This window comes from Triticum urartu, chromosome 3A, assembly GCF_056163025.1.
Source record: "Triticum urartu cultivar PI428250 chromosome 3A, HENAU_Tu73, whole genome shotgun sequence".
NCBI lineage: Eukaryota > Viridiplantae > Streptophyta > Magnoliopsida > Poales > Poaceae > Triticum > Triticum urartu.
Genome location: NC_141875.1, coordinates 678,332,748 through 678,341,928, shown reverse-complemented (window position 1 = coordinate 678,341,928; position 9,181 = coordinate 678,332,748). Strand labels below are relative to the sequence as shown.

Here is a 9,181-nt window from a genome sequence, read left to right as displayed (position 1 = left end):
GATCATGAGGGCCTGGTTGAGCTTGCTGAATCCATGTCCCCGCATCACGTACAACTGCTGGAAAACGTCCATGAAGTCTTGCCTTACTATGCCCCAGCAGGCCTAGAGGAATTCCGTGGTGAACCCATCCGGCCCCGGAGCCTTATGGACGGGGAGGCGCTTAACAGCGTCCCAAACCTCCTCCGCCGTGAAGGGCGCGTCGAGGCTCGCGAGATCACTCGGATCAATGAGCTGCTCCAAGTCCATCGTCACGTCGCGGACGTACCCAAGATACCGTTGAAGTTCTTGAACGCCGCCTGCGCCATCTCAGCATGGTCGGTGAGCATGTGCCCATCCACGGTCAGGCTAAGGATCCTGTTCTTCTACCTTCGGAAGGAGCACTGCATATGGAAAAAGCCAGTGTTGGCGTCCCCGTCCTTGAGTGTGGTGATGCGTGCATGCTGCCGGGCGATGGTGCGCTCGAGGGACGCAAGACCGAGATATTTGAACTTTAGCTGCTTCCACAATGAGTCTTCTAGAGGGGTAAGCACGCGAACCTCCTGGGCCTTGTTGAAGCGTGCAATGAGCTCCGGGAAATGGCCATCTTATCCCTGATGTTGCCTGTCGACTTGGCACTCCAGCTGGTGAGGCTGCGAGCTGTGGCCTGCATGCGAATCATGAGGCGGTGGAAGGGGTCCTCGGCATGGACCGAGCCCCATGCCGTGGCCACTGTGTAGTGGAACCCATCAAGTCTGAGCCAGAAATCCTTAAAGTGGAAACGCCGATGTGCTGCAGGCATGGGGGAGCAGTCTAGCAGGAGCGGGCAATGATCCGACACGACGGATGCGAGGCAGTGGAGATGACACTCGCCATGTGCCTCCTCCCAGTCTGAGGTGCAGAGCACGCGGTCCAGGTGCACCAAGATGGGTGGGGACTGCTCGTTTGACCAAGTAAAACGGCGTCCGTTGAGGTATATCTCCTTCAAGGCGAGGTCATTACCTATTCATACTGCTTGCAGATGTCCTACAACGAATCTGCGAGAGAGTACCGAGCTGGTCGGCGTAAACACCCACTGGGGGTCGAGGGACCCTTCCCCGTCCTTCAGTACGCTGACGACATGCTTCTGCTAATACAAGGAAATACACAACAGGTTGGCATCATCAAAAGGATACTTCATTTGTTCTCGGGTTTCACTGGCCTCACAATCAATTTCCAAAAGAGCTCCTTTGTTCCTATTTGCGTGGATCCAACGGTTTGCCAACAGATTGAGCAAGTACTACAATGTCAATCTTCTGCCTTCCCATGCACCTACCTGGGTTTACCCCTATCCACACACAAGATCTCACATGGACTGTTGATGCCTGTTATTCATAAAGTGGACAAACGACTGGCAGGTTGGCTGGCCACTTTTCTATCATGGGGAGGACGGCTCACTCTGATTAATGTTGTTCTAGCAACGATACCCAGCTACTTCATGGGCTGCTTGCTATGGCCAAGACAATCTATCCAGCAGCTAGAGCAGATTATGAGGGGATTCTTGTGGCAGGGAAAGAACCATGCAAAGGGGGGGCAGTGTCTTGTGGCATGGGATTATGTAACTATGCCGCAGCAGAATGGAGGAATGGGAGTACGTGATCTTGCTGCACGCAACAAGGCAATGATATGCAAGGTAACGGCGAGGATACTGCAATGCAGCAATGTCCCGTGCTACCAATGGTTCGCATCAGCATACTGTCGTACGGAAATACCAGTTCGCATCAGCATACTGTCGTACGGAAATACCAGTTACAGTGCATAATGCAGATACTGCTATATGGCGATGCCTCAAATCCTCTCTGCAGCTAGTAATTCAGTCCACAAGGTGTGAGCTTGGAGATGGCAAGACGGTGTCTTTCTGGTTTGATCATTGGATGGAGGGTGGCCGGCTTTTTCACTCCTTTCCGACGCTTTTTACATTCTCCAAAGCTAGATTTTGCACTGTCACCTCACAGTACGTCAATGGCCATTGGATGATGCAGCTACATCCTAATCTCTCCTACACGGCGTCGCATGAGCTGGAAACGCTGAATGATCTTCTGCGCAGCATCTCACCAACCCCTGATACGTCAGACATTAGGAGGCCGGCGGCGTTTGATCACAAGCTCTCAACAGCTTATTTCTATAGGCTGCTCACTTTCAAAGGCATGGACTGCCCCTCGGCCCCTTATATTTGGGATCCAATTATACCCAAAAGACACCGTGTCTTTCTATGGCTGGCCATCAGGGACAGGCACAATACTCGGGATAACATGTTAAGAAAGCAATGGACAAGGATTGTAAAACACAACGGATGCGATTTATGTCCAGCAGCCGAGACCATGCATCATATCTTGCTCAGATGCAAACTTGCCCAAGTTGTTTGGGCCAAGGTCGGCCTCCTGGATTTGGCAAGCTCCACTGAAACTGCTGCAGACTTTCTAGCCTCTGGGGTAGCGAGGGAAGCATATGGCGCGCTCTGGCATGTTTTCTTCACAGCTGGTGCAGTGGCGCTTTGTCATGCCAGAAATGCACAAGTCTTTCATAACGTTTGTTGGATGGCTGGAAAGGTTCTTACTGAGATTGCTCAGCTACTCTCATGCTCTGGAGGCTAAGAGCACAAGGAGGAAATGCAAGGGAGGTTTTAACTTCTTGGGCTAATGTAATGTTGCAACAGTAGCTACACATAAGCCCTCCAGCCTCTGTTTCTCCTTTCTCCTTCTCTTGCTTTCCCTTTTAGGCTTGGCGCTAGCCTGCTGCACACTCTGTGTGGCGCTCACACCGCCTTCATGTAAAATGACTTCGGTCTATCGGGCTACGGCCTGTTTTGAATGCATAAGGTAGAACAAGATCTACCTTTTCTTTCAAAAAAAAGGCGAGGTCATTAACAAGACGGCGAAATCTGCCCATCATGCGCTGGTTCAGGTTGCCATTGTTTTTGTCCTCATCGCGGAGGATCAAGTTGAAATCGCCGCATAACATCCATGGTCCCGAGCAGGCCATGCGTATCTCCCGGAGCTCCTGGGCCTTCGTCGAAGCGCTCAATGAGCTCCCGGGAAATGGACATCTTATCCCTGATGTTGCCTGTCGACTTGGCACTCCAGCTGGTGAGGCTTGGAGCTGGAGGCATGGGAGAGCAGTCTAGCAGGAGCGGGCAATGATCCAACACGACGGATGCGAGGCAGCGGAGATGACACTCGCCATGTGCCTCCTCCCAGTCCGAGGTGCAGAGCACGCGGACTGCTCCCCCATAACAACAAGAGGGGATTATCTTGTATATCATGTAATTTTAAGCTGTCCTAGTCCTAGGTCCTCTTGGTTGTAAGCTCTTATATTCTTGGTTGACCCCCAAAAAATGAAAGCACTAGATATTTTTGCTTTCACTGACAGGAAGTAGAAGAATAAGAAGCATAATGTTTTGACATTAATGTTTTATTACTATAGATAGACTGTTCATTGCAAACTGAATGGCCAAAGCATTCTTTCCACCAACCACAAACATACTACTAGAAGCATCCTGTTTCTATATTAATATTCTACCAAAAGTAATTGGAAGAAAAGGTGTCTTTCCCCCAAATGTAGAAGGGAAAGACTAATGTGAATCGTGATACCTGAAGAAAGCCAACCATCGGTACATTTATCTGTCAAAAAATACAAATCAAACCAGAGTTTGACCATGTGGCGATCCAGAAAATTTTCCAAACCCTGAGAAAACTACAAAGCAGCTCAGCTTAATGACCAAAACATAGGAATAATGGCAATATTAGAATGTAGAGATTACTACGGTAGAAATAAATAGTCTAAATAACAGCAATACAATCGTAGCTGAACAACCTACAAAACTATGGCTAAAACTGTTCATCTGAATTCTGAATGTCTGGTGCTCTGAAAATCAGTGCAGAGTTTTAGAGACCCCATTATTACTTGCTGCTTCTAAACCAAGTTTTCCCTAAATCAAAACACCGTTGTGTATAAGTGAACTTGTAAAAGAGCCAACCAGCTGAGATGACTAAGATTTAACATATTGCTTTCACCTTTCCTGAATTAAAGCTTATACTCAAACCACTGCATATGGACTGCTGCTACCTACGGAAACTGTCTATATTAGCTTCTCTACCTTTTTGTAAACATACATTGAGGCGAGTGAACTAAAGCACATGTTAGTAGAGTGGAAACTGAAGCTGTAGCTCCAAGCACAGAAAATAATAATTAGGAAATTTTCAACTTAGAGACTGAAAATTAATGCTGTCAATTAGATGATATACAGTGTTTTCAGCCATGCTTCCTACTAATAAAGTAGTAACAACTCCCAAGGTATATTCAGAGAAGTGAAAACATATTGAAAGGCGGTGGTTGCGCCACCAAACCTTTATTGCAGAGACGACCTGAAAGTCGAGTCCGATGCACCCAGCCATCTCCCGCCACATTTGCCCAACTTGCTCTTGCCACATGTGTGCCAACAGGGTACGACACTTGCCACGAGGGCCTGGAGAGGATCTGAACGTTGAATTTGTATGCTGCATCCGATGGTGTAAAATGTAACCAGGTATCTGCAGTAAGGAATGATTAGCTGAGCAATTCTCTGCTATGGTACATAATGCATCGGCAGTAAGGAATGATCAGTTGTCTTGCGACGGCACATAATACATACAGTAACTTGCTTCTGCTTCTAAAAAAGCATTTCCCACATAATTCCTGGTGCTGTCCTTTGCTCGAGACAAGCCGATTCTGATTCCAATATTTGGTGATAACTACAGATGAAAATAAACATGGAACAAATATGGCAATTACGCAGAGGAACAAAATGAGGGACACGAGCCTGGCTGTGACCATGAACCAATTACATGAAGCATTACTTAGGATGGTTTGCACCTAAAGTGAAATGATGTATGATAATTCTGAACAAGACATGGAAGCACAAAATTAACCTTCCAGTTCGATTTTTCAACAGATCAACTAATGTTACAACAAGAACATTGTTTTAGAACAGTTTTTTTTCTTAGGAAGAAAAACTACAACAACTGCTTAACCATATCTGCCAGAATGAACTCTTGCTTAAGTGGTGAGCTTAATCTCCATAGCTAACCATATGCAGTGGATTCATAAAGAAAATTACCTATGGTGCAATCCTTTAATCAAGGAGTAGGGGTCCGAGCTCTTCTAAACTTAGGTGCATTGCAAGTCAACATAGAGGATAATTTGCCACATCTCATTGCCAAGTAGAACAAAAAATAACAGGAAACACATGTAGATGGCCAAATATTGATTTTCAAGAAGGCCACCAGATAATCTCTCATTAAAGAGGACCTAGATAAAAAGGGAAAGTCAATTCTTGAGTTCAAGAAATGGAGACACCAGGGAGGTAGATTGCAAGTACTCCCTCCGTCCGGAAATACTTGTCTTAGGAATGGTTGTATCTAGACTTATTTTAGTTATAGATACATCCATTTTCAACCATTTCTAAGACAAGTATTTCCGGACGGAGGGAGTAATAATTAGCAAGAAGACCCCTAGAGGACTAGGTAAAGAACCAAAGTCAATTCTCCGGTTCAAGAAAATAGATACATGGGGCAGATTAATTAGTTATCACATATTACAAACACACACCAGAATGACTTGTAATTTTGGCATTGACACGCACAATAATCCTTTCTTTCCAAAAGGGTATCAGCAAAAGCATACACTTCATAGAACTATGCAACAATCAGAGCTTCTTGATTATAATTTTTTACATCGACAAAGAAGCTAGTAGGCTCATGATGGATCCAATTTGCACATACTGCAGCATATGAGGATAGAAACACCTAGGACATTAAGAAGCACCAGCTAACTCAACGTCATTCAGATGAACGGCCAATTGTTCACAACATAACCCTCTAGTGATGGAAAGAAGGCATGCGGAACAAGACTTTGTTTGAGCTGTAATTGAGTAGGACGGACGCCTTTGTGGTGGAAAGTGGTGACCAACTTGCCATCCATGTCAACCTGAAGTAGCCGCCCCACATATTTGACCAACACAAGCAACTCACCATCTCCAGGCACGACCACCACGTCCCAAAAAATTTCATGGTCGTGACTGTCCCACGGCACCCTGATCTCCATAACCGGCAATTCAATCTTGCACTTTAAGATCCAGTCCTCGCTTTCATAATCCCGCAGCACCCAGATTCGAATGATTGTCTTTGCCTTATTAGAGCTGGACATGCCGAGCATGCCATCCATCTCAAACAGGTCATCACAGCCGCCAGGAAAAACCGGAGCGCGCATCAGCCGGAACGACTCGGCTGTGGTGTCGAACACCATTATCATGATGTTGCCACTTCCATGTCGCACTGGGTACCAATGTAAGCAACCACGGAATAGCACAGAATTATTGCTCAATTTCAGTTCCTTGGCATCCGCACACTCAATGTACCTCGGCAGCTGACCAGAGCCGAGTGCTAGGACGTAGCAGCCAACTTGATTTTCAGGTGACGGTCTGGTGCAGGGGCCAAAAAGAACAGACGAGGCCTGCTTCGCGGTTTTCGAAGAGTGCATGAGTAATCTGTACTCGCCAGTGGGCCGGTGAGGGTACATCCCCAATATGCTGAACTCAGAAATCATACGGAGGGGAGCATACTGACGAGTTGTGGGGTTGCAGATGGCGAAGTAGGTGCCGAGGATGGAGGACGAGGAGGCCGTCGCAGGAGGCCTCCGGACGGACGAGGGCGTGGCCAAGCCGCGCGACGGGCTGGAGCTGGTCGTCGGCGGCGAGCCCTGACCGGTGGTCCAAGGGGATGATGGATAACGACATGACGTCGTTCCCGACGCAGCTGTAACCGTAGAGGACGGGGAGGGAGGGCTGGCGGGCGTGGTGGGCGAGGAGGAAGCCGCGGGCGGAGGTGGCGCGGCGCCAGGAGCGGCGGACGGCGCGGCAGCGGAGGAGGGATTTGGGGTCGAGGCGGACGAGGATCTCCCAGATGACGACCTCATCTGGGAGGCCGCCGATGAGAGGCGTGGCTCCTGCTGTTGCGGCCTCGGCCACGGTCGTCGCCGGCGGGGAGCTCATCTGGCCGCTGCTCCCGTCCGCAGGTGGAGGTGCGGTTGTGGCGGCGGCGGAGGGGAGGGCCATGGATACAGCAAGAATGGAGTCAACGGACATGGAATGGGCTGAGCATAGGGCTTTTTAGTTGAAAATGGGCTTAGCGTAGGTATATAATACAGTAAATCTGAGACGGAGTACTAACGGGCTGGGCCGTTTTTTATTTCCTGGCTAGGTTGAGCCCAGAAGGAGATTGCTATTGACTTATACTACTATACCTCTGTAAGTCTGTATCAAAATATAAGACGCTTTTGTACAAAAACGTACAACATCATCTTATATTTTGATACGGAGGGAGTAGTACACAAGTGATTCTCAAAAAGCCATAAAAAGTGATTCTCAAAAAGCCTTTCAAATAGTGATTCTAAAAAAATCCTTCCTCTCTCTCCCAAATTATAGGATGTGTACACAGGTTATCCTAAAAAAAGACAGTACACAAGTTTTTATTTTCTAAGAGACCATACGGAAGTAGAAAAAAATATCCTGAAAAAAATGTAATACTAGTACTGCCACTATTAATCGATGCTCCAAAAGCTCGAGCTCATGTGTTTTGAAACATAAAATCTGATTTCTTTTTTAACAAAAAGGGCAGCCCGGTGCACGTAGCTCCTGCTTGCGCAGGGTCCGGGGAAGGGTCCGACCACTTTGGGTCTATAATACGCAGCCTTTCCCTACATTTCTGCAAGAGGCTGTTTCCAGGACTCGAACAAGGCAACAGATTTACCGCTGCGCCAAGGCTCCCCTTCTCTGTTGAGACTTTGCAAGCAATGAGAACATTTGTCAATGTTTGCTACAAAAGAAATCAGAATTTCTTCATTTTTTTATTTTACTATTCACTCGATCTCACATGAGCTCGAGCTCATAAAAGCACTTTCGGTGGTAACTACTACTACTCAGGTTTTGCAACAACAAAATAGGATTGACCAGCAGCCTTTGTATGGAGGCAGAAAGTGCTGAAATCCATTTTGGCTCCAGGGAGCACATGATCCTGCGTGCTAAAAATGGATTTTACAAATGTCAAAAAAAAGATGTGTTCATTGTCACATGGTACATGCAAATTTCAAGGGGAAAAACTGAAGCATTTTGACTTGTGCAAAAAAATCAAGTCGAACGCCAAATATTAAACTTAAGTTTGTTTTTTCACCAACGAAGCACTGCTATCCCATATGGCATGAAAATTGTCAAGCGCACTTGCTACACTAATATGATCATCTACAAAAAAAGTTCGGTATTTTCAAAATTTATTTTGATTCTACTGTTCATTAGGGAGCATATGCTCCCCAGAGCCAAAAATCCACGTCACACAAATTTGTTCACAACTGAGGAAGCTACAGAAGTACATTTACAGTGCAAAGTCCGGTGATAAAAATGTTCCAGTGAAAAAAAATGTATCTCTAAAAACAGGCGAGCAAAAAATTGAACCAAAAGCAACCCCACAATGGTTGATAAGCCACAAACAAACAACAAAAGACAAGGAGTTTAACCTGTACTGGAGTGCATCAACATAGAGCAGGTGAAACTATATCAGTAGCTGTAGAAATAATGCATGAAGTGGGTGAGTGCAAATTTTTGAACAGAAACTGTATGGGAAAGGACAAATTTCTGATTGACTCAGCTCGGATGAGAAAGGGGAGGTATAGTGCAGATGATGGAGGTACAAAGGTGCAGTCAGAGAATGCAGGCAGAGAGGGTGGTCTTCAGGAAGAATAATAACATTAACAGTACAGGCATGCACAATATTTTGATGTCAGAGCCCAGCTAGTAATTTATCCATCGGTGCTGATTTCCGACCTAAACCAGTGTCCACAACAAGATGAATTTAACTGCTTAGTATGACAATTTTTTCAAAGGATTCATGAAGGAAATTTAACTATGGTGCACATAATAGTTGGGGGGGGGGGGGGGGGGGGGGGGGGGGGGGAGGTTGCTCCAGGTTCTTATAAGAATCAAGGGTACAACTCGCAAGTCAACATATACGGCTGTTTGCCACATTTCATAATCAGTTAGAACAAGACGCGAAATTTTGCATGTAATCCTGGTGAGTGTCGGCTGTTCAGTCTAGCTTCGCCCTTGCTCACTGAGTGTGCGCTTGTCTGAGGCTAGGTG

General features: G+C 46.6%; 1 long non-coding RNA gene and 1 pseudogene across 1 annotated transcript; both read right to left on the bottom strand.

Annotated features, from left to right (window-relative positions):
* Positions 1-3,487: 3,487 nt before the first annotated feature.
* On the bottom strand, positions 3,488-5,372 carry LOC147981480 (uncharacterized). The gene is made up of 3 exons (XR_015599911.1): positions 5,111-5,372; positions 4,646-4,745; positions 3,488-4,544 (listed from the first exon to the last, which is right to left on the bottom strand). It is a non-coding gene; the product is annotated as an uncharacterized LOC147981480 (long non-coding RNA).
* A 145-nt stretch (positions 5,373-5,517) lies between these two features.
* Positions 5,518-7,537, bottom strand: LOC125549156 (F-box protein At5g49610-like; annotated as a pseudogene).
* Positions 7,538-9,181: the final 1,644 nt, after the last annotated feature.